Below are 13,753 nucleotides of genomic sequence, written 5' to 3'. Positions count from 1 at the left end.
TTTCTGTTCCTTCATTGGACATAACCTGCCGAGACAGCTTGAAGGGGAGCACTGTTTGGTTTTTCTAGCTTAGTCTGGCTTAGGTATTCAGATTGTGCGCTTGAGTGCGCCCCCTGGGGGTCACATACATAAAGCGAAAAATCCCACACTTTATTTTTTTCCACCAGCCAATTGAAGAAAACAAGCTAAGTGAAAAATGCTGTGAATACAAGTAAAATCTCTCATCTAAACACGCAGACCCAGTTTTGCTGGAAATATATGTGTGTAAATGTATTTGATTAGAAAGATAAATGAATTCTAAGGTTTAGCTGGTGTTGATTTGCTCTAGCTGTTTCCGGTTCAGTGCTGATGTGAGTGTCGTCTGTGAATATTTATTGCTACAATCACTGCAGAGACTATCGCATTCGCAGCCTGAAGATCAGGGCCGGCCCTGACCAATTTGCTGCCCTAGGCAAGATTTTACCTGGCGCCCCATGCATCACAGCCCATTTCACCCCGTCATTGTGTTCATGATTTAGCATATATATATATATATATATATAGGCCTATATACACACACACACACGTTACAGCCTAAACACAAATACCAAGAGCATTACATAGCATTCAAGTCAAGTCCCCATTATCTTTTATAGCACGATTTACAATAAAGATTTAATGTGAACTTTGCTATTTTGAATAAACCTGTAAATAAATATCATTACTATGCCATAAAATGTACAGGCCAAAAGTTTGGAAACATTACTATTTTTAATGTTTTTGAAAGAAATTTCTTCTGCTCATCAAGCCTGCATTTATTTGATCAAAAATACAGAATTTTTTTTTTATTATACTATTATACTTTAAATTATCATTTATTTCTGTGATGCAAAGCTGAATTTTCAGCATCATTACTCCAGTCTTCAGTGTCACATGTGACATCCGGTCTATCACATGATCCTTTAGAAATCATTCTAAAATGATGATTCATTATCAAAGTTGGAAACAGTTCTGCTGCTTAATATTTTTTCATAACCTGTGATACTTTTTTAGGATACTTTGATAAATAAATAGTAAAAAAAATTTTGTTTTAAATGTTTGAAAAACAGAAATCTTTTGTAACAACAATATACACTACTGGTCAGTAATTTGGGGTCAGTTGGGTTTTTTTTTTGGTTGAAATAAATCAATACTTTTATTCAGCAAGGATGTGTTAAATTGATAAAAAGTGATCGTAAAGATGATTTATATAATTAGAAAATATTTTATTTTATTTTAAATAAATGCAGTTCTTTTTAACATTTTATTCATCAAATATATTAGGCAGCAGAACTGTTTCCAACACTCATAATAAATCAGAATATTAAAATGATTTCTAAAGGATCATGTGATAAACTGGATGTCACATTGTGACACTGAAGACTGGAGTAATGATGCTGAAAATTCAGCTTTGCATCACAGAAATAAATGATAATTTAAAGTATAATAAATTGAAAACCAATTATTTTAAATTGTAATAATATATCACAATATTTATTATTTTTTCTGTATTTTTGATCAAATAAATGCAGGCTTGATGAGCAGAAGAAACTTTTTTCAAAAACATTAAAAATAGTAATGTTTCCAAACTTTTGGCCTGTACTGTATCCCCACAACTGCACAACTGTAGAGTAAAACATTAATAAAAAACTGATAATAAAAAATGCGTCTTAAAACTGACATGATTGTTACAAAACCACACAGTCTGGGGACTCTGGAGAACTCAGAACAACTGCTAACATTAAGTTTAAGGTAAAAATAACTGCCATGAAATTATAGTATCTTACTCCTATGCCATAAATTGTTCATTCACTACATCACTTTACCTCTGTCTTTATCCCCTTTTATCCTCTTCTCTTCTTTTTGGCACTGTATCTATCGCAGACTATGCTCATTTATAATGTGTCATGTAAATTCGGCCTTCCGTCACAATCAGGAAACTTTCACCGCGTCTAGAACTGGCGCGAGCTGCCAGGCCCGTTTCTACGAGCTGTGTGTTAACAAAAGCAGTGCTGTCTACATTGGATGCGGAGTCGCGCACGCTACACAACAAATTACCAACAACTGATCGCGCGCGCGCTCTGTTTCTGACGCACTTCAAGCACTCGATGGGCGGGGGACGATTGGTGAGCTGGACTTTTTTTTTTTTTTTTTTTTTTTTTTTGTAGTATTTCGAATTAATGGTTTTAAAATAGTATTATATATATAAAAAAAAAATTGTAAAAAAATAAAATAAAATTCACTCGTTCACTCATTCTGGCGCCCCTATGGATGAGTGGCGCCCCTAGCATTTGCCTATACCGCCTATGCCGCGGGCCGGCCCTGTGGGAAAGAGAATATCACAAAACAGATTAAAACCTTTTAAGATAAATTATTAGTGGATGTGGATTTAGTATTTTCTATGTTTGATAAGGAGAGGTTTGATAACTAATCCTGTGCCTTTCGGTAATGTTTATGACGAAGCTGCTGATGTCAATAGTCAAGTCAAGTCAAGTCAAGTTTATTTGTATAGCGCTTTTCACAATACAGATTGTATCAAAGCAGCTTCACAGTATTAAATTAAGATAACACAACAAAGTTTGTTTCAAGAGGAATTTATTGATTGATAAAATTAAATTAAATATCCCCAAAATATCCCCAACTGAGCAAGCCAAAGGCAACAGTGGCAAGGAACCGAAAAACTTCATCAAGTGACCTAATGGTGTCCTAAAACTCCATCAGGTGACCTAATGGAGAAAAAAAAACCTTGGGAGAACCCAGGCTCAGTCGGGGGCCAGTTCTACTCTGGCATTTATGAGCTAGAGGCCGGATTGTAGTTTGAACTGTAGGATTATATGAATGCCTGGCTGAAGAGATGCGACTTTAATCTAGTTTTAAACTGGGAGAGCGAGTCTGAGCAACGAACAGTATCAGGAAGACTATTCCAGAGTTTTGGAGCCAAATGTGAGAATGCTCTCCCTCCTTTGGTGGTTCTGGATATCCTAGGTATGACCAAAAGCCTTGAATTTAGTGATCTTAAAGAGCGCGATGGATTATAGGGTGATAAAAGATCCGTTAAATAGACTGGAGCTAAGCCGTTTAGGGCTTTATAGGTCAGTAGCAATACCTTGTAATTAATACGGAACTTTATAGGTAACCAATGCAGTTTAAATTATGTTTAAATAGTTTAAATTATGGCAATAATAAATTGTTAAAAATTTATTTCAAAGTCAAAATATTTCTTGTTCCTTCTCACAGAGCCTGACTGATTTAGATTACCCCTAAATGTTAATTAATGCATTAACTATCAAACATGTACTAACATGTAGTTAAAGCTGCTGTTATTCATGCATGAATCATTATAACTCCTGTTGTAGTTAGGGATGGCTCTTCATTGATTCATGATTAGTTCATATCTTCACGAATCATGAGCTCATGTTGAAGTAACTATTTATTCAGGTATTAGTACATGATTATTCATGTACTGTTATTGTAAAGTGTTACCGTAATGATTAAGTAAAGCCTAATGCCTTGCAAAAAAGAATTATCCAGTCTCTTCCACACAGCGAAGCACACAGTCTGTTAGGTAATTCAGCACTGTTTTATTTTTATTTTAGTGTCGGATTGGTACTTTGTATCGGCCAATACTGAATCCCAGGTATCGGAATCAGTATCGGAGGCGAAAAAGGCCGATCGGAGCATCCCTAGTGAAAATGATAAAAAATGCTGTCACTGGCAAAAAAACAGGGAAAGAGTTAATATTTTTACTAGACACACTTTTACCAAAACATCTGTCATAAAATTGTTAGTTGTAGAACAAGTTATTTAAGCCTGGTTTATTATGTGATCACACACAGCACAAATTACTGTGGCAGAGATGTCAAGTCTGGAGTCTTTATCACTGGAGTCTGAGTCAAGACTGGAGTCTTTATCACTGGAGTCTGAGTCAAGTCTGGAGTCTTTATCACTGGAGTCTGAGTCAAGTCTGAAGTCTTTATCACTGGAGTCTGAGTCAAGTCTGGAGTCTTTATCACTGGAGTCTGAGTCAAGTCTGGAGTCTGAGTCAAGTCTGGAGTCTTTATCACTGGAGTCTGAGTCAAGTCTGAAGTCTATCACTGGAGTCTGAGTCAAGTCTGGAGTCTTTATCACTGGAGTCTGAGTCAAGTCTGAAGTCTTTATCACTGGAGTCTGAGTCAAGTCTGGAGTCTTTATTACTGGAGTCTGAGTCAAGTCTGGAGTCTTTATCACTGGAGTCTGAGTCAAGTCTGAAGTCTTTATCACTGGAGTCTGAGTCAAGTCTGGAGTCTTTATCACTGGAGTTTGAGTCAAGTCTGGAGTCTTTTGTCATGAATCCGAGTCGAGTCTCAAATCATTTCAAGCCTTACAAAAAATTTTTTAAATCCTAAGTTGTATAATATATACAAAATATATGACCTTTCAATCATCTGTTTTGTTTGTAATAAAGGTCCTAAGATGTAAGGGATAATGTACATCCAGCTTGTTACTTCATAACCCATTACAATGTTCAAAACAATCGTCCTGGCAGCAAGACTCTTCTGACATTTCAGAGTTTACGTGTAATACACGGACATACGTAATCAAATTATATGATAAGAGTCTGATCTACCGTGACACATTGGGAAAATATATGTTATGCAGATATTATAAAACCATTCAAATAAAACACAAATTCTTTCTTTATGATATCAGTAGTTGACTTGAGACTTGACTTGAGTTGTTTATATTCAAGAGTCCTGTTTGTCGAGTCAAGCCTGAAGTCATTTCACGTCTGAAGTCTATTAAAATGCGACTGGAGTCTGAGTCACTAACTCGAGTGCCCATCTCTGCATCATCTCAGAGAAACTCATCTGACTCAAGTCAGGACATCAATAGTGACCATGGAGTCCAGGCTGATGTCACCAAAATCCAACTGGTTCTTACACTGATCATAAAGCAACACAAACATGCAGGGTTTGAGTGCTGCACTGGTGGGGAATAGCTCTCACTTCATAATGACCATGTTAATGATCATTTTATGGTGTTTTGGTCATTTTTGGAGCTTGGTCACTAGTGGTCGTTCTATGGGAAAGAGTAGCTCAAACATTCAGCTAAACATCTGCTGTGTTTCATGGAAGAAAGGAAGCCATGCAGGTTTGGAACAACAGAAGTATATACAAAGCATTTTCTTTTTATGTTTGAGTGAACCATTCCTTTAACATTCTCTCTCATTTGAACAGAATAACAGAAGAGATGTATAGGAATCGCACTCACCCAGAAGAGCAGATTGAAGAACACCATCCCGTATCTCAGGGCCCTCAGGCATCCCTCGGCCATCCTGCAGCGCCGCAGCTCTAGGAGGAAGATGAAGGACAGGTCCAGGTAAAACACCACGTACTTTCTGCCCTGTGCTGTGGTGTAGCTGGCTTTGGCTTTCTGTGACCCTGGGGTGGTACGAATGCCGAAGATGAAGGGTGAGCTGTGGTACTCGTACTCCCCGCTGTAGCGCAGAGGAGGAGACCCCGGTTTGCTGTCCAGAGAAGGACTGCGTCGGTACGGAGTCTCGTCGGTACTTGAGCGCCGCATCTTTGGGTCGGGGGCCGGGGCCGGGGCCGGAGCCCGGACCCCCACAGGCCAGATGATCCCCACTTTTACAAGACAAGTCACAAAGTAGGAAACGTGATAAACTAGCAAGTTGGAAAGCACAAGCCCGCTGGCCTTAAAACATGGACATTATTTGTTTTTTTGATCAAAAGGAGTTCGCATTTTTTAAAACAGGATCTTGACAAGTCTTTGGTCCACAAGCCAAATGTTACAAGGTGTAGACATTCGAGGAATAAAGTCCAACGAAAGGTCCACCCACAGTCCTCAGTGTTTAATCACTTTTAACTGCTGATTCAATATCTTCCAGACACACTTCATTCATTTCCTGCACTGCTATTAATCCTCACTGGACCTTGCTGGATCAATGACACCGGTGCTGTAACGCCGCTTCATTGGGGGAGATGCCTTACCACAAACATACATTGAACCAGACTTGCTCCAACATGTCCGAGCTGCCAGTGGTGCCTGATGAAGAGACGACCTCGGCACACCTGGATGCTCACAGACAGCTCTGATGGACGCCTACTGGAGAAACTAGGAGTCGTCCCACTCACGCCTGGACTGTGAAAAATATCCAGTATTTTCTTGACCTCCAAACCAGCTGAAGGTTTGCCAGACAGCATGAATGGACAGATGAATACAGATGAACTGACACGTTTTCTAATACACAGAGGATTGCACTGCTTTGCTAATCAAGGTTTCAATCTTCAGTTTTGAACCAACGCATCATCTCTTCAACCCGTCCCTCATGCTGCTTCTCATTTTCTGGCAAACCTTTTGCACGTTTCTTTCCTTAAAATCGATTTCCCTTTATCCACGCTACTTCTGTCTCTACCTCAGCCTCTGCGTCTTTATCCCTCGGGGTTTGCTTCAGGATTCAGAGGTCTGACGGAGTGCTAACAGGTTCAGTCCATCGAGCCCCTTCTGTCCTCTGTGCTCTTCAGTCCAGCTATAAAGCAGAGACAGAAGCCTGAGCCGTGTCCTCTCAGCATACACGAACCCACCAGCTCCCGCAGAACAGGATCTCCTGCGCTCTTACACCCCCTCACACACACACACACACACACACGCTGAACGCACAAAGTCTCTCACCTCCTCTTTCTCTGGTAACTGTCGCACAAATCATTCAGACTCTGGCCACGCCTCCTCACAGCTCATCCAATCATCTTCCACTGCTCGCCATCTTCCTTCAACACACAGCTTCTCTTTATCTCTCCTCTCCTCGTTCCACACGAGCTCTTACAGCAGAATATCTGCTCTGCAACACGTTTTAATTTCTCCTTCTTCATCTCTCCTCCTCCTCTTGCTGTCGTTCTCTGCTTTTCTTCTGCTTGTATTCAAGAGCTGCTGGTGTGTGTCATCACGATTAGAGTAAATGTCAATGATTGCCTTTGTTTTGACACTGTGATGCACAAATAACTTGAGATTCTTTTGCATGTAGGATCTGAGTGAGTTTATTAACCCGCTAACAAAACAGTTCAGTTTTTCAGAGTTTGTTATTTGAATCAATTCCTTCAACATATTTCTATAACGCATAGTTATATCATGTTGTGTTATTTTTTTCTTGTCATGTTTTACCTGTCTAACATTGATTTGAGATTAACACTGCTGTTGTGTTATACAACTGTTCAAGCAAGTGTTAAATTAAGGACTACTACAAAACAAAAATGTACATACAGTAGTGCCATAGTGTGGCATTCATTTCAACATTGTCTGTCAGAATATATGAAAAGTATTAGTAAAATGAGCTTCTGATCACAATATTGAGTGTTTCTACAAGTGCAATAATGTTGATTTCTGGAACCCTATCTATCTATCTATCTATCTATCTATCTATCTATCTATCTATCTATCTATCTGTCTGTCTGTCTATCTATCTATATATCTGTCTGTCTATCTGTCTATCTGTCTGTCTGTCTATATATCTGTCTGTCTATCTGTCTGTCTGTCTGTCTGTCTGTCTGTCTATCTATCTATCTGTCTGTTTGTCTGTCTGTCTGTCTATCTGTCTATCTATCTATCTATCTATCTATCTGTCTGTCTGTCTGTCTGTTTGTCTGTCTATTTATCTGTCTGTCTGTCTATCTATCTGTCTGTCTGTCTATCTATCTGTCTGTCTGTCTGTCTGTCTGTCTGTCTGTCTACCTACCTACCTACCTACCTGTCTGTCTGTCTGTCTGTCTGTCTGTCTGTCTATCTATCTATCTATCTATCTATCTATCTATCTGTCTACCTGTCTGTCTGTCTGTCTGTCTGTCTACCTACCTACCTACCTACCTGTCTGTCTGTCTATCTGTCTATCTATCTATCTATCTATCTATCTATCTATCTATCTGTCTGTCTGTCTGTCTGTTTGTCTGTCTATTTATCTGTCTGTCTGTCTATCTATCTGTCTGTCTGTCTGTCTATCTATCTGTCTGTCTGTCTGTCTGTCTGTCTGTCTGTCTGTCTACCTACCTACCTACCTACCTACCTACCTGTCTGTCTGTCTGTCTGTCTGTCTGTCTATCTATCTATCTATCTATCTATCTATCTATCTATCTGTCTACCTGTCTGTCTGTCTGTCTGTCTGTCTACCTACCTACCTACCTACCTGTCTGTCTGTCTATCTGTCTGTCTATCTGTCTTTCTTTCTATCTGTCTTTCTATCTGTCTGTCTGTCTATCTGTCTGTCTATCTATCTATCTATCTATCTATCTATCTATCTGTCTGTCTATCTATCTACCTACCTGTCTGTCTGTCTGTCTACCTACCTACCTACCTACCTGTCTGTCTGTCTGTCTGTCTGTCTATCTATCTATCTACCTGTCTGTCTGTCTGTGTGTCTATCTATCTATCTATCTGTCTGTCTGTCTGTCTGTCTGTCTGTCTTTCTATCTGTCTGTCTGTCTGTCTATCTATCTGTCTATCTGTCTATCTGTCAGTCTATCGGTCTGTCTGTCTGTCTGTCTGTCTATCTATCTATCTATCTATCTATCTGTCTGTCTGTCTGTCTGTCTATCTATCTATCTATCTATCTATCTATCTGTCTGTCTGTCTGTCTATCTATCTACCTACCTGTCTGTCTGTCTGTCTACCTACCTACCTACCTACCTACCTGTCTGTCTGTCTGTCTGTCTATCTATCTATCTATCTATCTATCTATCTACCTGTCTGTCTGTCTGTCTACCTACCTACCAACCTACCTGTCTGTCTGTCTATCTATCTGTCTGTCTATCTGTCTTTCTATCTGTCTGTCTGTCTGTCTATCTATCTATCTATCTATCTATCTATCTATCTATCTATCTATCTATCTATCTATCTATCTATCTATCTGTCTGTCTGTCTGTCTGTCTGTCTACCTACCTACCTACCTACCTGTCTGTCTGTCTGTCTGTCTGTCTGTCTATCTATCTATCTATCTATCTATCTATCTATCTATCTATCTATCTATCTATCTACCTGTCTGTCTGTCTGTCTGTCTGTCTACCTACCTACCTGTCTGTCTGTCTATCTGTCTGTCCATCTGTCTTTCTATCTGTCTGTCTGTCTATCTGTCTATCTATCTATCTATCTGTCTGTCTGTCTATCTACCTACCTGTCTGTCTGTCTACCTACCTACCTACCTGTCTGTCTGTCTGTCTGTCTATCTATCTATCTATCTATCTATCTATCTATCTATCTATCTACCTGTCTGTCTGTCTGTCTGTCTGTCTATCTATCTATCTATCTATCTATCTATCTGTCTATCTATCTATCTATCTATCTATCTGTCTGTCTGTCTGTCTGTCTGTCTGTCTATCTGTCTTTCTATCTGTCTGTCTGTCTATCTATCTGTCTATCTGTCAGTCTATCGGTCTGTCTGTCTGTCTGTCTATCTATCTATCTATCTGTCTGTCTGTCTGTCTGTCTGTCTGTCTGTCTGTCTGTCTATCTCTCTGTCTGTCTGTCTGTCTGTCTGTCTATCTATCTGTCTATCTGTCTATCTGTCGGTCTATCTGTCTGTCTGTCTGTCTGTCTGTCTGTCTATCTATCTATCTATCTATCATTATTATTTATACAGTATATATATATTTTATAATTATGTTTATTGAATTTTCATTATAATACAAATATAACAAGACATCACCAACAAAAAAAACAAAAAAACGTAACGAAGCCTTGTTTACTGAAATCACGTGACTTTGGCAGTTTGATATACACTCAGAACTACTGATTCGAAACAAAAGACTTGAAGGTTTCGAAGCTTCGCCCGTCACTAGATTTCCCTGTTTGCCCTGTGTTTGACCATTTGCCTTATATATGGATTACAGTTGTGGATAAGCCCTAATAAAGCTGCACTTGGACCTTCTATCCGTGTGTCGGAGCAGTTCGAAACAGTTTAAAGTCACCATGAATTTTTTGTTTTATGGAATATTGCAGTGTTTATTATAAATGATTTCTCGGTGCACATCATTATTGTGTTAATAATCTTGAATCAGAATAACAGCAGCATCTCTTCTCTTCTCTGATTATGAGGGCGGGGCAACCTGTCACTCACAAGAGATCAGCCAATAGCAAACCACAACCATCCAACCATCCAATCAATTCCCCACAGACACAATCAAGCCCCGCCCACATTTGTTCTTGTTCCAGAAGTGTTTCACTCGATTACGACTCAATAGGGAAGAAGAGACCAACACAACTTCCCTTTCATGATGACTTCGCTGGTTTAGAGGCTCGATGCTAACGGTGAACACACTGTTACCGTGAGACTCGTCATCAGGGACGTGAGGAGCAGAGATGTGATGTTAGATGTGAACACTTGAAAGAGGGTTATTGCAAGAATGCTAATTAAAATGTAAAAGCATGCATGAATATATAAAACCTGCAGAAATATAGAAAACTATTAACAAAAATTATTTGAAACTTACCATAGTTTTAGATGATTAATGCGAACCCTAACTGCACTAATGGCTGTAAACACTATAAAACCACTGAGATTTTAAACAGACCTGATTCAGTGTAACTGAGACGGCACACAAGCAACAGAACATTGTTTAACAGCAGTTTATAGCCAGATTACTTTTACACACACTGGCCCTCATTTATCAAAAGTGCGTACACCAAATTTCCAGCGTACACCTGGCGTACACCCAAAACCACGGTGACTTTGAGATTTATCAATATGGACGTTGGTGTACGGCACGCTCAAATCCTACGCCAGCTCAGGAGGTGGTGTACATGTACGCACGTTTTGAGTTAGTGCACTGACAAACTAAAAGATATGATATATTATGACCCACTGTAAAAAAACAACAGCATATAGTAATTATAAACTTCAGTGTTTATTTTTGTGCAACATGGACTTCAATGTTTAATTTGTATGACTTTACCAAAGCATTTGATTTGTAGGCATATGTATTCCTTCAGTTGCGAGCATGTGCGCTTTACCTGACGTTTCAAGCCTTGTTTATACTTTCGCCTAGCTTCGCAGCGCGAGTCTCCGCAGACTGCGCGCGCACCTCCCCAAACGGACGAGGCGTTTATACTCGACGCGCTCGCCGTTGTACTATTCTTTGAAACGATGGTTAGGCCAGGGTTAGGCCCGGCAGGTGCGCACGGACTGGGTTCAGTAATGAAAGGCTTTCAATGACCAAAAAATTATTCAGACTGACAAAATAATAAAAATGACATTCTTCTTCTTTTAAATAATAATAATAATAATAATAATACAAATAATAATAATAACGACATTCTTCTTCTAAATAACAATAAGCGTCATTAATAATAAAAATCATAATAATAATAATAATAATATTACAAATTGTCATGCAATTATTAATGTGAATGAATGGTACTCCACATCACATCATCATCACTATTGTACACCCCAATACATGTGACGTGATACGAAATTAAATGCTAATTGTTTCAAAACACGTGCTGTAAAATAATGCATTGTGATAGGTCATTTGCTCATCCAAGTTTCTCTTCTTTGCCGTCTTCCGTGTGTCCATGGCGTAAAATGAGGGCGTGGGGGAAGCGGAGACTTGAATATATAGGGGCGTGTTATTCTAATGACGATCGTTTTCAGCCGCGGCATTTATCAAGGGCAGGTATTGCGTACACCTGGATTTCAAAGGTACGCACAGCTTCATAAATCAGGCGGTGAGAGGAGTGTAAGCATAATCTTACGCCAACATATACTCCCGTTTCTACGCAAGAATGATAAATGAGGGCCAATGTCTGTTATCATCTACGTTTACACACAATGGCCTGAAAATGAACTATTTAAGGTGTAACAACCTAAACTCCATTTAGTGAAATTACAGTACATCCTGACTTATTCCTTCAAAGCCCTTTTCCCACGTCTATCAGTAAATATACAGCAGAATCTCAGAAAACGGTTCCTTAGAGAAGCATTTCTACTGCACATTATCATTATGTTAATAATGAATGTGAATGAATGACTATGATGTGATGAATAAAATGTGGCAAGATCATCATAAGGACTGCAGTGCATCTTTAATGACTCTCGAGTGGATACTTCAGTGCTATGCACACTTTAGGTTTGAATACGTTAAGCTAATATTTAAGTCATGGCGTGAGGAAGACTGTTTCCGGCTCCAAGCCTCTTCATAGAGAACAACCATATCATCTCAACAGCCATTAATGAGCAATATTCATTCATATCACATTAAGCTAAGCTTTGGTGTGCTTCCCGGACACCAACATTTTAAAGATTTATAAAAGACGAATCACAGTCTGTCCAACTGAGATTCTGGTATGGAGATAAACATGAGGATCAGCGAGATCTACGATAGTTGTAGTGCACGCCGTCGGTGTTTCAGACTTCAGCGTTTGGATGCAAACAGTGACGCGTGATGTCAGACAAGTGGAGAATTAGTAGTAATTAATCACAATTACTCCACTGTGACGTAAATAGAGCTTTACTGTGAGAAGCCAGAAGAAAATAGCAAGTGTAAGAAGTGTTCAGAAATGCAATTTTAGCCAAAGAGACATGTGATCTATCTATCTATCTATCTATCTATCTATCTATCTATCTATCTATCTATCTATCTATCTATCTATCTATCTATCAACCTTTGTTCTTGTGAAATTTGTCTATATTTCCAGTATACTGTCCACAGCAACATTTGGATTTTTAAGCAACCAAATTCAGAAACGGCTTATTTGTCCAGTTCTGCACTGTGTCTTTGTTTTAGTTGCTCTAGAAACTCTTGCTCTGATTTTTATAAATGACACATACAGTAATTGGCATGAAGTTTTCTCTCACTCACCTCAGTAGTTGCTTCAGAAGGTGTTGTTCGTCCTCATGTGTGTTTTCTCTCCTGAGTCTAAAGAGCATGTGGAGTGTATTCCCTGTTTTCTGGTCAGGTTTAGGGAGGGACACCCATCAGGCATCCCAGGAATGTTGAAATGTTATTCCTAACTGAGACTCTGTGTTTATGTTCTGTGTGGAGTCCAGTATGTTTTCTTCTCTCAGTCTTCTAACATCTTTCTGCAATAATAATAACAACTTAGATATCAGTGTCATTACTAAAGTGACTTGAAATGAGGTTGTGGTGAGTGTTGAAGCTTGGTGTTCATATAGAGCAAATGGGTTAGTTTAGTGTGTCAACACAGACACCGAACATCTACTGTGTCCCTAATGAGATGATGGATCTAATTTACATCAGTGATGAGGCTTTCTCAATCTGACAAACGATTGAAATAATCGCTTTGAAACATGATTCACTGAAACACCAGCGCCATCTGCTGGTCAAAGTCAACACGGCTGGGATGTAGCTATACTTTAAATGCAGACTTTCATGAAAAAACTATTTTATAAAAGTATATTTATGCTTCTATATAATAGTATTATTTTTCTGAAATAGACAAATAAATGATCGATGATGAAAAAGGGGCATAACAGGGGAGAAGAAACACCAACATCTAATTTAGTTGAAGTGTAAAATAGCCAGTGATGGAGCCTACAGACAGGGTTAACCCTGACCTACAGACACAGCTAGATTCACTCACTCGTCAGGTAAATCTCCAATAACAGCTCACGTCTTTTTTAACACTAAATGACATGATGAACAATGAAACTGGCTGATATTTTTCTGCTAAATCATGATGAAGGTCATCATATCAGTTATACATCTGTTCACTCAGTTCTTCAGTCTGACGT

At 39.0% G+C, this 13,753-nt stretch overlaps 1 long non-coding RNA gene across 2 annotated transcripts in view; it reads right to left on the bottom strand.

Moving 5' to 3' along the window:
- Window positions 1-4,416: 4,416 nt before the first annotated feature.
- The window catches only part of LOC309491504, a 14,575-nt gene continuing 5,238 nt past the window's right edge, over window positions 4,417-13,753 (bottom strand). For both annotated transcript variants that reach the window (XR_014203151.1, XR_014203152.1), the window contains 2 exons: window positions 12,861-13,081; window positions 4,417-5,348 (listed from right to left, as the gene is read on the bottom strand). This is a non-coding gene — a long non-coding RNA (uncharacterized lncRNA). The remainder of the gene's footprint in view (window positions 5,349-12,860; window positions 13,082-13,753) is intronic.

The sequence above is a fragment of the Leuciscus leuciscus genome, assembly GCF_965113295.1.
Source record: "Leuciscus leuciscus genome assembly, contig: HAP1_SCAFFOLD_295, whole genome shotgun sequence".
Taxonomy (NCBI): domain Eukaryota; kingdom Metazoa; phylum Chordata; class Actinopteri; order Cypriniformes; family Leuciscidae; genus Leuciscus; species Leuciscus leuciscus.
This window is presented reverse-complemented; position numbering and strand designations above follow the sequence as displayed.